The sequence below is a fragment of the Haliotis asinina genome, chromosome 2, assembly GCF_037392515.1.
Source record: "Haliotis asinina isolate JCU_RB_2024 chromosome 2, JCU_Hal_asi_v2, whole genome shotgun sequence".
In the NCBI taxonomy this organism is placed as follows: domain Eukaryota; kingdom Metazoa; phylum Mollusca; class Gastropoda; order Lepetellida; family Haliotidae; genus Haliotis; species Haliotis asinina.
The window spans coordinates 49,000,633-49,014,872 of record NC_090281.1 but is presented as its reverse complement, the minus strand read 5'-3'; the positions used below and the strand labels follow the sequence as shown (position 1 = coordinate 49,014,872).

The following is a 14,240-nucleotide window of genomic DNA, read 5'->3' as shown; positions in this document are numbered from 1 at the left end:
GATAACTCTAATCGAGTTCCGGTTCTTCGACACATTTTGGTTTGCCTAAAACGTAAAGACTTAAAGTCTGCTGGAAGAAGTAAGTATATTTGGATATTATGCTTACGTTCATAACTGTGTTAAATGATTTTGTGAATGTGAAAAAGAAACGACTAATAAGGAAGGAACATTTTACATAATAGGGCCTACAAGACGCGAAGTTCAACTTCAAGGCCCAAACAAAATAAACTTGCCACACCCAATTTTGTCACACAAAAGTATCGAAAACGGCATACAGTTCGCTGCTTGACTGACGCCGGTTAGCTAAGTCCTGCTGGTCACGCGTCGCTGATCTCTTATTCATTCACTGTCAGTCTTCTTGATGAATTTCAGTCTAGTGACGCCGGAACTTTAACGGGTCTACTTATAACCTCCTTTATCCATTAACTGCTTCGGTTATGATTCCACCATGGTGGCCTTTCTTCAGTGGTATGGCATTGGATTATGACCTTGCACGTTGTGCATCAAATCAAACAATGCAATTCGATCCACTTTTGACTAAACAGGCACAAATGGGAATATGCTTCAGTTCACCACTACTATGAAGACAGTTTCCTGTGTGAGGTCTCTTTAAATGCTGTCACTGTCTTCACAGACTTTATTATCTCTGCTGTACAGAGACCACAAATACATGGAGGATATTTTCATTAACAGCCATTTCCTAAATAGCACATGCTTGCAGTTGCATTGTGGATAGATTAGAGTTATTTCCCTTATGGTATTATCAGGGCTCACAGTAGTGCAACCATATGTCGAAGAGTCCATATTTGTACTTTTAAACTGAAGTAATGAGTTTCACTGAATGGAACTTGACTTCATGTACAGAGTTTATAGTTTTTTCACCTTTGGTAATTGGCTCACATTTTCTTAAGGTAGATACAAATAGGTAGAGGTATTTTGTGTTTTTATTAACAAATCCCCCTCACTTTTACACAGACCTTCTTATCCTTATTGTGTATTTCTAAATATATAAATATAAATCCTTCTCAACAGACTCAGTTTTTTTAGTAATTGTCATATTGCCAACCATTTGGCAGCCTTTTCTAAATACTCAACATGGAAGTCATGTGATTATTCGAGTAAAACCTGAACAGTGGCTATGGCCATAATAGTACAGTAGAATACTTTTATAACGAACATGGATATAACAAACTGTCGGCTATAACGAACTGTTTTGAAAGTCCTGAATAAACCACTGTATGTTATCATATAAAAAAGACATGAATAACAAATTCTCTATAACGAAGTTACGGGCTATAGCGAACTGATTTGCAATCCCCGCGAGTCCCAGATAACACTAATTAACGGTGTGAATAATGAACTGAGCGAACTCAATCACTGTCACTGCCAGTTAGCGATGCTCATTTTGAAATACTCGGCAGTCCCAGTTAACACTAATTAATAGCGCGACGGAATATCCAGAGTTGATTCGGAATGCAATGACGACGACACAAACAGTGATGAAACAGACCAGGCCCCACCTTCATTTGCAGGCTTTACGACCTCTGGCAATGTGATTGGCTTACACATTTGTGTACAAAACACACTCCAGTTTTTTCACCCACGTGAAGTTGTAGTTTGCATTATTAACCAATCAGATTGCCAGAGGCCGTAAAGCCCGTCGCTGACGACCTAGATTTGCATACTTCCGGCGAAATTGTGTGTAATTGTCCTGTTTTCGATCACATCGCAGTGATTTTGTGATGCAACCTTGCAGGTTATATAGTAAGGGGGTTGGATAGTAAACCAAGACTTAGTGTATCGATTTTCGGACCCGCGGTGGGCGCATTTCATTTATTACACTCTTCTTATTTCATTCAGTTCTTTGTACCCATGTGGGGAATCGAACCTGGGTGTAAAGTGTGACAAGCGAATGTTTTATCCACTTGGCTACCCCACCGCCCTAAAATATATTGCCACACTGACACGATGTGAAGGTGATGTTGAAAGGAAGGACATCTCCCCTTCATTAAGTGACCACAGTGTGAACTGCATTCAAACATTGTTATTTTGGTATTGCTGGGGGTGTCATGAGAAATCTCCGACCCTCCAATAACCCCTAGATTCAAATTAAGATTTGTTCAAATGAAAATGCCAAACCCACTCTTTTGATTTATTTCATGCACACCTATGAGGAATCAGTTACGATTGGTCTTCAGTAACCCATGCTTCTTATAAGAGACAACTTGATGCCAAGCCATAATTTCTCTGTGATATACACATTGTGATGATGTTATGGCTTCAGTCAAAAGTGTGCATGGTACTAAAAGAGTTATAGTGTTTGTAGTAACAGAGTTGTATTTCATTTAACTTCGTTTGGTTTTCTTTCCAACTGCGACTTCTGTCATGCGTTCCATGTTTACTGGGTGAATCTGAGGAACAGTCTTGACATAGTGGACCAGGCAGGATATGTCAAGAAATATGAAAGTGACAAGGTATTCTCTGTCCGTGGAAATGTACAAAACTGACCAGTTTTCAAGTATCTCCCATCCAAAGTGCTCCCACAACCATCCATCCAAATATACTGTCAATCTCAACCTAAAGTATCATGCTCCTCCCTTCACTGTTCAGATGTCAGCCGGGAGGTTCAAGAAGCACAAGGATCTGGGTTACAGTTGGTCTTCAGCAGCTTTTGTTTGTTGTAGGAGGCGACTAACGGGATCCAGTCAGAAATGGTGTCAGGGGTCATGTTTGTTGTGAGAGGTGATGATGGTGATGATGTTTTTTTTTATGGAGAAGCATCTACAAAAGCAAAATTAATGCCTCACATCACCCCACTAGACATATATGATGAACCATCCTTTATTTTCCGAGTTCTGTGTTATATTCTAAGTTAGCATATATTCATGTGACAGCTGGGCCCAGTTCCAAAAGAGATATGTAATCAGCTCTGCTTATCATGTACTGTCCTCAATATCAGGAACAAATGATTCCTGAAATGGATATATTAGAACGACATATTTATCGTAAGTATTGTCTATATGGTCATAAAGTTCCCTACAGTGTTGCGTCTCTACGGCTCTCTACAGTGTTGTGTGTATAAGGCTTCTAATAGTGTTATGTCTATAAGGTTCCTACAGTGTTGGAACTGTGAAGATCAGGAGTAGAATAATCCTTCACCAACCTATTTTTGCCACAAAAGGTGACTATGCTTGTCGTAAGAGGCGACTAATGGGCTCGGGTGGTCAGGCTTGCTGATTTGTTTAACACATGTCATCGGTACTCAGATGTGCAAATGGATGCTCATGCTGTTGATGACTGGATTATCTGGTCAAGACTCGATTATCTAGAGACCGCCGCCATATAGCTGGAATATTGCTGAGTGTGGCTTATAACTAAACTCACTCAATCCACAGTGTTGTGTGTATAAGGCTCCCTACACTGTCATGTTATAAGGCTCCTCACAGTTTTTGTTCATTAGGTTTCTACAGTGTTTTCTCTGTAAGGCTTTAAATGTTGTTTTGTGTATACACTATATAGTTCCAATGCTTGTTCATATTTTTGTCCAAATATGGTGTCACCTCCCCGTTTGTTTGACACAGTGGTTCTTGATCTCATTTTGTCTAATTGCTCACTGAAGATGACTTCAATGCATGCCTCACTGATGTCAGCTCACGGTAGTCATGTATGATGCAATAAAAATCCAATTTGCTATTACAGAGTAGTTTAACTGAAGCAGAACTCCAGGACAATGCAATTCTCCCTTTTGAATTACATGTGAGGCTATGTAATGGTCAGCAAAAAATGATGTTATTGTGAAATGTCTGCCAAAGTCATAATGACTTTTAAACAGCTTTTGATACTATCTCCTAAGTCATTTTTGACTCAGGTATTGGACAAGTTTGGATTTGGTCCAAATATTATAAAATGGGCAAAAATCTGAACCTCAAATTCAACAGCATCACACATATGAAATGGACATCTGTCATCTTTTTTCAGACTTGGATGTGGATGTAGACCGGGAAATCCAATTTCATCGTACTTATTCATTCTTGCAGTTGAAATCTTAGGTACTGTGATAAGGACAAATCCGGACATAAAGGTATTAATGGTTAATAATATTGAATATTGGACAATATGCTGACGATACTCAGTTATTTCAAGATGGATTTGAAAAAAAGCCTTAATGCGGCAACTGAAACACTGAACAGATTTCACCAAATCTCAGGACTGAAAATGAACATAGATAAAACCATAGGTTCAATGTTTGAAAGTAATACAACTTAGCCAATGACCTAAATCTTGACTGGCACAAGGAGGACTTTGAAATTTTAGAAATTACCTTAAATGCTTCATTAAATGACCTAAAGGTGATTAACGCAAGGAAACACTTAAAACATATCAACAGGCTACTTTCCAATTGGCGCAGCAGATATCTTACTCTTTTCTCAAAAACCACTGTTCTTTGGCAATCTGAACTCTTGTACACATTTTCTCGGCACTGCCCCACCTACCTGAAACATTTATCAAAGAACTCAGTAAAATTATTTATAGGTTTTTATGGTGAAATAAACATGACAAAATAATGAGCAACTATAAACAGATATTATCAAGATGGAGGTCTTAGAATGATTGATATAGAATGGTCCACTAATGCTTTGAAATTATCTTCATTGAAAAACTATGCAAACAAAAATAATAAATTGATAAACATCTTTCTTGGCTCCAGTGCTGTTGATGGTTTATTTGACTATGATAATCCTTATTGGAGAGACGTTTTATCTGCCTGGAGGAAATTCTGTAGGAAAATTAATATTGGGGAAAATGATGTAGGCCAAATCTTGAATCAACTTCAACCTTAAATGAACCATTTTACAAGAACGTATGTGTACATGCAACTTAAAATGGAATGTACATTTGTACAAAATAGTGAATCTATGATGGTCATAGCACTTCAACTGTTGTAACTCTATGTTAAAGTATAGGACCTATGGTGGTTATAGCACTTCAACTGTTGCAACTCTATGTTAAAGTATAGGAGCTATGGTGGTCATAGCGCTTCAACTGTTGCAACTCTGTGTTAAAGTATAGGAGCTATGATGGTCATGGCACTTCAACTGTTGCAACTTTGTGTTAAAGTATAGGAGCTATGATGGTCATGGCACTTCAACTGTTGCAACTCTGTGTTAAAGTATAGGAGCTATGATGGTCATAGCGCTTCAACTGTTGCAACTCTGTGTTAAAGTATAGGAGCTATGATGGTCATGGCACTTCAACTGTTGCAACTCTGTGTTAAAGTATAGGAGCTATGATGGTCATGGCACTTCAACTGTTGCAACTTTGTGTTAAAGTGCTATCATACTCATAACTACGACTGTCGTAGCTCTATGTTTAAGTATAGGAGCTATGATAGTCTTATCACTATAACTATTGTAACTCTGAAAGTATAGGAGCTATGGTAGTCATAAAACTAAAACTGTTGTACTCTGTGTTACAGTACAGGAGCTGTGATAGTCATGGCAATACGACAGTCGTAAATCTATGATAAAGTATAGGACCTATGTATAGAAGCTATGATAGTCATGGCACTATATCTGTCGTAATTCTATGATAAAGTATAGGACCTATGTATGGGAGCTATCATAGTCATGGCACTACAACGGGTGTAACTCTCTGTTAAGATATAGGATCTATGATAGTCATGGCACTATGACTGCTTTGAGAAATGTGGTGCAGGTCAGTGGATCAGCATACAGATAAAGGGATAAGCAAGGGATGAATTATTATTGACATTATTGTCATTTTAGATCTGACATTTACACCTGAGACAAACTGCCGATAAAATCTGCCAGTATATTGAACACATCGCTGTGAACACATCGTCAGTTCCCAACACTAGTGTTTAGATCTCTCTAGTAAGACATCATTTGACTTTGAGTGTTTTCTAGTGATTCCTATCAACCAAGCAACAAGTGGGCTAAAGCTATCTAAATATTAAACAGGAATTTCCCTGCCTCCTCCAATAACCAACAAAGACATTCACTTTTATGGCATCAGCATTTCTATAATGTTCATTAATTATTGATTATTGATTAAATCAACATTTTTATATTTATCAATATACTGGGTGAGATTTTCAGTGTATCATAATGTTTCATTTAGTAGTTCAAAGCGATAGCACAACTTTGAAGTGACAAATTGAGCGTTAAAGTGACAAAGCATGAGACAAGAGCGTTGCTGCAATAAGTTTCCTGACAACAGGTGCTTACTTTATTAGTACACAAGCTTCAACCTTCTGGCACCATCTGTTGCATGTGTGATTTAGGAGATACACCTATCTGACATTGATTTTTCCAAAGTGAATTTTTAATCAAAGGTGTATAAACCTTCCTGTAACAAGGTTTGTAATGTCTGTCACATTGTATGTGGTTAGAGTATGTCCTGGCAATGTGGAGTTCAGTGCTATATACATAGATGAATTATAGTTATTATTATTATTTTCAACCATAATATGTGGGATTTCGACTTATCCAACAATGTTAGAAATTTATGTGTATTTCTTGGTAAATATCATTTTCTGATATTAAGATAATAACATTATAACCATGGTAACAGGATATTCTTCTTTTACATGATATTTTGTTTCTTATATTATCCTTTATTATGGGCTTAGCCCTGTTCTCCCTCAAATTCAGTAGTGAATGCTGTGTATTTTGCTCTATGTCATTTAAGTAATTCTCAATGTGTATGCTTCTTTGAACCCGTAACTGACTTAAAGGCACAATTTCACACATTTCTGACAATTTTCTGGCCTGTTTCGAATCATTTTTAATACTATATGAATATGACTGAAAACAGAAAGCTTATTCTTTTTCAGAAGAAGTCCTCCTTGGGGTACATATATAGCATTAAAATGTCCATTTAAAAATGCCTACGACAGTTGTAACAATATTGAATAAATATTTTACAAAACAAAAACTCGTTTTTGTCTTGTGAGACCACCCCTACAGGGCCCCCACCCGGGCCCCTTAACAGCCAAGAGCAGGTAACTCTCGCCGTGTACCTCATACCTCACTTTTCATGCTGTCGTCTTTGAGGACAGTCGTCCATCAGCAAGCTCTCATACTTAGAGAACCTACGAATTGAAGAGAAATGAGTGAGAAAGCTACGAAAACCGTATGTATGGTTCCTTTTTAACGCACGGGCGGTATTAGGAATGCATATTTCACTCTTTTTCATTCATGAAATGTTGTAACTTTCCGTGGCTACCGTGGTCTTCAGTCATGTGGCTGACAAGATGGCGGGCGGCACGTACCTGGTGGTTATTTCTTCTGCCTATTCTTTTAGGTGGTTTTAAATACAAACCGGATATTTGTATGGTTTTTTACCTTTCTTTTCCATGGTAAAGAAATCCTTATATGCTATTGTATGTTTTCATAAATAGCTTTCTTATTATTTAACGGTTAAATATCGCCAGTGCGTATTATTGTTTCTGTTAAATACTCATGTGTTTGTTGGATTAACGGGCCTTGCTATTAATCATAGCACGGTTCGGTTTTTTCCAGTTCAAGGTGTGTGCTACTTGTAACGCAAAACTCCCCCCGAGGGATAAGCATATTCTGTGCCTGCGTTGCTTGGCGGAGGAAGCTCACGACGAGCAAGGATGCGCCGTATGTCAGGACTTTTCCCCCAGGGCTCAAAAATCCCGTCATGCAGACTTGATCTTTTATAGATCTTTGATCCAGGCGGGGGGGGATATTTGGGCTCAGGAGCCGCCTTCAAAAAAAGCTAAAAAAGATATTAAGAAGGCGTCTTCGGCGTCAGTCTCGGGGGGGGATACGGCAAAACCAGCGAAGGGTACTTCGGTTCCACCTCCAGCGGTGGCTTCTACCTCCGCAGCACCTCCCACTGAACCCTCGCAACCGTTAACTTTTGATTTACTTTCGTCTTTGTTACAGCAGCAAAAGGCGTCGGTGCATACCCTGATTTCGGATGCGATGTCCGGTCTCCGTCAGGAGATCGGCGTTCGTCCGGAGTCGGGTGTGTATCCGGCTTCGGCTTCCATGGGACTCCCCAGCCACGCCTCTGGCGCCGGTGTGGGGACTTCCATTAGGGGTGCGCAGGAACCGACTTTAGAGTCGGTTGCCAGCCACTCCGAGGTTGCCAGTGTTGGTCATGGGACCATGCCTATGTTGGGAGCGTTGCCGGCGATCCGCCACCCAGACTCAGTCTCGGGCGTCGGGTCTATGGCGTCGGGCCGCTCGGCTCTGCTCGGGCCTCTCTCTCTTTCGGATGTTCCCTCGACCGATCCCCCGGAGCTATCCTTAGATGACAGATCTGAGGTGTCACTCATGGGGGATCGCGCCGAGGAGATAATGGAGGAGGGGGAGGACCGGGGTGGGCCGAGTGAGTTTTCGTTTTCGCTCGGCGCCTCGCTGAGGCAGGTACGGGAGCGTATTGCTTCTGTCCTGCCGCAGGTCGTGGTTGCTTCGGCGACACCTGACCCCGAGGAATTCCGACTGCCGGGTGAGGCTTTTGCCCCAGCCAAGGTGGTGGATTCTCGGTTGCGCATCCTCCCTTCTATTTTGTCAGAAGTGATTAACCCTCTTTTAACGGGAGCGCGGTCACGCTTCGATTTGCCGGAGCTAGACCGACGTTACCTGATGGGTGATCTTGACTTGTATAACCCTCCAGTGGTCGACGACTGTATCTATGCATCGGTCGCCCTGGGGGGTTCCTCTGGCAGCTCCTTAGCTTCGGCTAAGCAAGGACGCCGCCTGCCTCCGTTCACCTCTAACGTTACTGCCCTCAAATCGGCTTATAGGTCGTTTGAGGAGCAGTACCGAAATGCAGCTCAATGCCTTAAGGTCACAATACACGCCGCATATACTTCGGTATTGCAGCGTCGGCTTGTTGACGGCGGCGGTGTTGAGGAGGAGTGTGTTTCCCCTACGCTCGCTCAACAGCTTACGGAGGTGCAGTCACATCTGGCGCGGGACTCGATCAGGTCCTCGGCGTGTCAGATGATGTCTGCAGTTATGGGCCTCCGTAGACTGTGGCTGTCCGTGGCACGGTATTCGCCGGCCACTCAACAAGCGCTACTTTCACTGCCATTCCGGATGGGATCTACTCTCTTCCCGGGAGCGGCATCAGTAGTCCGGGAGGCCGCGGAGGCTGTGTCTACATTCAAGGAGTCTAAACCCTTGTTAGAACAGCCTCACACTTCTCGTGCGCGTCCCCCGGTGCTTTCCTCCGCTTATCCTTCGGCTCCGGCCAAGGACTCTGCTAAGTGGGCACAGCCCTTGCAGGCGCGGAAGGGTAAGGGTAAGGGTAGGGGCAAGGGCAAGGCTGCGGCGCCCCAGCATCCTTTTCCGAGGAAAGGGAAGTCGGCCCCGGCTTCCCAGTAAGTCATCCTCCGGAGCCCTTGCAAGTGATCCCGAATCAAGCAGTCGGAGCACTGCCGACGTCGGGCATTCATTGCCTTCTGCCAAACCTTCCTGTGGGTGGCCGCCTTTCCCACTTCCTGTCGGATTGGGAAAAGGTAACCTCCAACCCCTGGGTCCTATCCACACTCAGGGACGGCCACTTACCACTATGGAAGAGAGACCCGCCTCCCTTTTCCGGAATTCGGCGCACTCCTGTGCCGGTAGTTCCGGAGAAAGCCGAGGTTCAGTCTTTACTGGACAAGGCGGCCATCGAGGTGGTTCCAGGGGGCCAGGAACAAGAGGGATTTTACTCCACTTATTTCCTGGTCACCAAAAAGGACGGAGGGTTCAGACCGATTCTCAATCTCAAACGGCTGAACACTATGCTGCAGGTACCGTCATTCAAGATGGAGACACTACGGTCAGTGATCTCATCTGTAGAAAGAGGCGACTGGCTTACGTCCATCGACCTCAAGGATGCGTACCTGCATGTTCCGATGCATCCCGAGTTCAGGAAGTACCTGCGGTTCTCCTTCGACGGGGTATGCTATCAGTTTCGGGTGCTTCCCTTCGGCATCGCTACGGCTCCGAGGGTATTCACCAAGCTTATGTTAATCCCAGCGCAAGTGGCCAGGTCACAGGGCAGGTGTTGTCACCCGTACCTGGACGATTGGCTTATACGAGCACTTGCCGCTCACTTGAGTCGAGACGCAACATTCGCCATAATGTGTATTCTCACCAGGTTGGGCTGGATTATCAATCTCAAGAAGTCAGACCTAGTTCCTACACAGGATCTGATCTTCTTAGGCGCACGGTTCGACACAGCGAGAGGCATAGTCTCCCTGTCGCCGGATCGGATCTCCAAAGTTCAGAGAGTTGTTATGCAATTCCTCGAGTCCCCCTCGGCTTCGGCTCGGGTTTGGCTCCAGTTGCTAGGCAACATGGCAGCGACGGTGGACGTTGTTTGGAGGGCGCGGTTGAGGATGCGACCCATTCAGTACGCCTTGGCGCGAATGTGGTCCCACGGCAGGAGTTACGAGATGATTCTCCTCACTCCGGAGTGGCTCCTTCCTCATTTACGGTGGTGGACAGTGGTAGGGAATCTATCCAGGGGGTTACCCCTGGACGCTCCCTCACCAACCCTTTCAATTCAGACGGACGCTTCCCTCACAGGGTGGGGTGGCGTGCTGGGCGCCCATTCAGTTTCGGGCCTATGGTTACGGCACGAAACGCGCCTGCACATCAATGTGCTCGAATTGAGAGCTGTCCGGCTAGTGTTCCAACACTTTCGGGAGACGGTTCGAGGCTGTGTGGTACGTCTAGAGATGGACAACCAGACGGCAATGACCTATATCCTGAAACAGGGCGGTACGGTTTCTCCGTCCCTCCTAGAGGAGGCGTGGCACTTTCTACAGTGGTGCGACCGGTTCAATGTTCGGGTGTGTCCCGTGTATCTCCCCGGGGTGGACAATGTTCGAGCAGACGCGCTCTCTCGACGTGTCCTAGCTCCTCACGAGTGGATGTTGCATCGGGAGATATTCGGGATTATCTCCCGGTTGTTCGGATCGTTCCAGGTGGATCTGTTTGCCTCTGGGGGGACGAACCAGATTCCGGTGTTTTGTTCTCGGATACCGGATCCGAGAGCCATCGCTCAGGACGCTTTCCAGCTCGATTGGACGGACAGGGTATTGTGGGCGTTCCCACCTCTGCCGCTGATTCCCAGGGTCCTCTCGCAGCTTGCCACCCAACCAGCTCGACTGTTAGTGCTTCTTGCTCCTCTTTGGTCGTCTCAAAGCTGGTTTCCGGTAATGATGAGGTTTCTGGCATTGCCTCCTGTCCTTTTACCCTTTCGACCGGACTTACTATCCCAGAACGGAGCGCCGCACCCGAATCCCAGGATTCAGTGGGTGGCCTGGCCACTGTCAGGAATCGCCTCCAAGCGAGCGGAATTTCTGCACCAGTTGCAGACACAATTCTGGCTTCGCGGAGGGATTCGACAAACGTTCAATATGAGGATAGATGGGCCTGTTATGCGCGCTGGTGTGTCAACAGGGGGATTCTTGATCCCTTTTCTTCAACTCTAGTTGAAGTACTGGAATTTTTGCAGTCCCGGTTAGAGTCAGGCCTAGCCGCCTCTACTATCCGGGGCTATTCCACGGCCATTTCGGCATTCCATATTCCTGTTGACGGTGCTCTCTTGGGGCAGCACCCTCTTGTTCAGCGTTTTTTAGCGGGTGTGGATAGGATCCGTCCGACTGTCCGGCGGATTAGTCCCCCGTGGGACTTGTCAGTCGTTCTTGACTGGTTGTCCGGTCCTCTTTTTCACGAGCTATCGTCTCTTTCTCTCCAGCTGTTAACGTGGAGGGCTGCCTTTCTTGTGGCGGTAACGTCTGGCAGGCGGGTAGGTGACATTCATGCAATGTCAGCGGATCCTGCTTTGACCGTCTTTCACAAAGACAGGGTCAGTATTAGACTGCCGGATTCTTACCGTCCTAAGATCGCAGGCGCTTTTCATGTTACAGCGCCTATCGAGCTCCCTAAGCTCATGCAGCCTCCCTCGCCCGGTACCTCTCTTCGACGTGCTCACGTCTTAGATGTCCGTAAGACCCTTAGGGCTTATATCAAACGAACTGCTGATATCCGAAAAGATAACCAGTTGTTTTGTTGTTATGGCGGGGGAAGAGCTGGTCTGCCGGCGAACAAGCAAACCATATCTAGGTGGCTTGTCTCTGCCATTTGTATGGCATATACTCATAAAGGGTTACCTATCCCTAATGGGTTAAAGGCTCATTCTGTTAGGGCAGTGGCTACGTCACAGGCTTATGCCGCGGCTCTGCCCATTGAGGAGATCTGCTCTGCGGCTATTTGGAGCCGACCGAGCACGTTTATCCGTCACTACCAACTGGACAAACATTCACGGGAACGTGCTCGGTTTGGCCATACAGTTCTCACCAGTGGGCAGAGTCGTGATTCCCCTAGCTGAATGAGCGTCTGAGATCTCGACTTTGTTTATCATGAAATGTTCCTGGTGGTGGGTTTTCACGAAACATTTCTTGTTATATTGGTGACGGATATCCCCTGGTGGTGGTGTTTTTATATATATATATATATATATATATATATAAAAACAACAAAAACACAAAGAGAAACTACCTCTAGACGGTTTTTTCACTATTAGCGTCGACATACGCTCATATTTACCCTTGCACTGTTATTCCCGGCACTACTTCGCTGGTTTGGGGGAATATTTACAGTGAATGGCATGAGGTGTGGTCATATGTCCATCACCTTTGCTGGGTTATTGTCGATTGGCTCTTTCGGCCCTATGTTGCCACGCCCCCGCCTGATTGACATCAGCGGCTTGGTGATTGGGTAAGTGTATTCTATCTCTCGCAGCTTCGGCAGTGTATGAGAGTGTGTGTAGGGTACACATCAGCAGACAGAATGCCGCTCCCGACTCACGTTCGTTGGGAGTCTGTCTTATGCTATATATGTACCCCAAGGAGGACTTCTTCTGAAAAAGAATTATACAAACCTGTAGAGGTTATGAATTCTTTGAAGAATGTCCTCCTTGGGGTACGGCCACCCGCCTCCCCACATTCTGTCTGACAATCTCAGCATGAAAAGTGAGGTATGAGGTACACGGCGAGAGTTACCTGCTCTTGGCTGTTAAGGGGCCCGGGTGGGGGCCCTGTAGGGGTGGTCTCACAAGACAAAAACGAGTTTTTGTTTTGTAAAATATTTATTCAATATTGTTACAACTGTCGTAGGCATTTTTAAATGGACATTTTAATGCTATATATGTACCCCAAGGAGGACATTCTTCAAAGAATTCATAACCTCTACAGGTTTGTATAAATTTCAGTTTGCTCCTTGGAACCAGTCACCTCTCACTTGTAAATATCAATGTCTGATTGTGAATATCAGTTTATGTAATGTATTTAAGACTGTCCAACACCGTGTCTTCATCTTCTTCTACTACTACTACTGGTGCTGCTGCAAATCTTGACACCTAAGTATACTCCAAAATCACTTACAACTGCATTTCAATTTACACAGGGGTTAAAAATCCCAGCGCCAGACACCTAGTACAAGTCATTTTTCATTTCAAGCAAACAAATAATGGTGTCTTACTTGTCCATGGGCTACCAGATAATTTCTGCTGAGAGTTTGAAACTTCAAATACACTTGAATTTCATTTCATATCTGCTCAAAATGTAGTTAATAAATTCACAATGGTAATAAAGTAGAGTTATCTTTCTTTGGTATATATCACTTCTCAGTAAATAGTTCTAGTAAACATTACAGCAAATACCATGTTGATTTATTCTTTCATATTTATATTATCGTGATTATGTCATAAAAATCAGGGCAAATGGCAAATTTGTGGGGACAAGTGATATTCTAAAAGTCACTTGCCATGTGGAAAGTGGCTTTTAAACAAATTTGAACCCCTGATTTACAGGTAGAAGGTCTTGATCAAAGTACTGAGCATTACTTGAGATTCATTGCCTCTAAGGACTGTAAATCTTTTCCTTGATAACTGGAATATGAATGTAACAACCAACATGAAATGTTCTTCTAAAAGCTCTTCACAATGCATATTTGTACTGATTTGCCCTGAGAGGAATTCAAAACTATCCATGTACAAAAACAGAATTAGCAGATTACCATACTCGGGGAATATTTCATATATTTCAAATGTGCTTTCTCTTTTGCAAGCCCCAAAAATTCCTCCACCTCCTAACCAAAGAATAAAATGGTAACTCATGGATTTGAATAATTTGTACTGTGTGTAGATTGATTTGTAAGGACTATGCCTGAATGAACTTACGA

At 43.9% G+C, this 14,240-nt stretch overlaps 1 protein-coding gene across 1 annotated transcript in view; it reads left to right on the top strand.

Annotated features, from left to right (window-relative positions):
- The first annotated feature begins 28 nt into the window (after window positions 1-28).
- Window positions 29-14,240, top strand: part of LOC137273847 (UDP-glucose 6-dehydrogenase-like) — a 41,386-nt gene continuing 27,174 nt past the window's right edge. The window contains exon 1 of the mRNA XM_067806721.1: window positions 29-79. The gene's annotated coding sequence lies outside the window, so the exon portion shown is untranslated. The remainder of the gene's footprint in view (window positions 80-14,240) is intronic.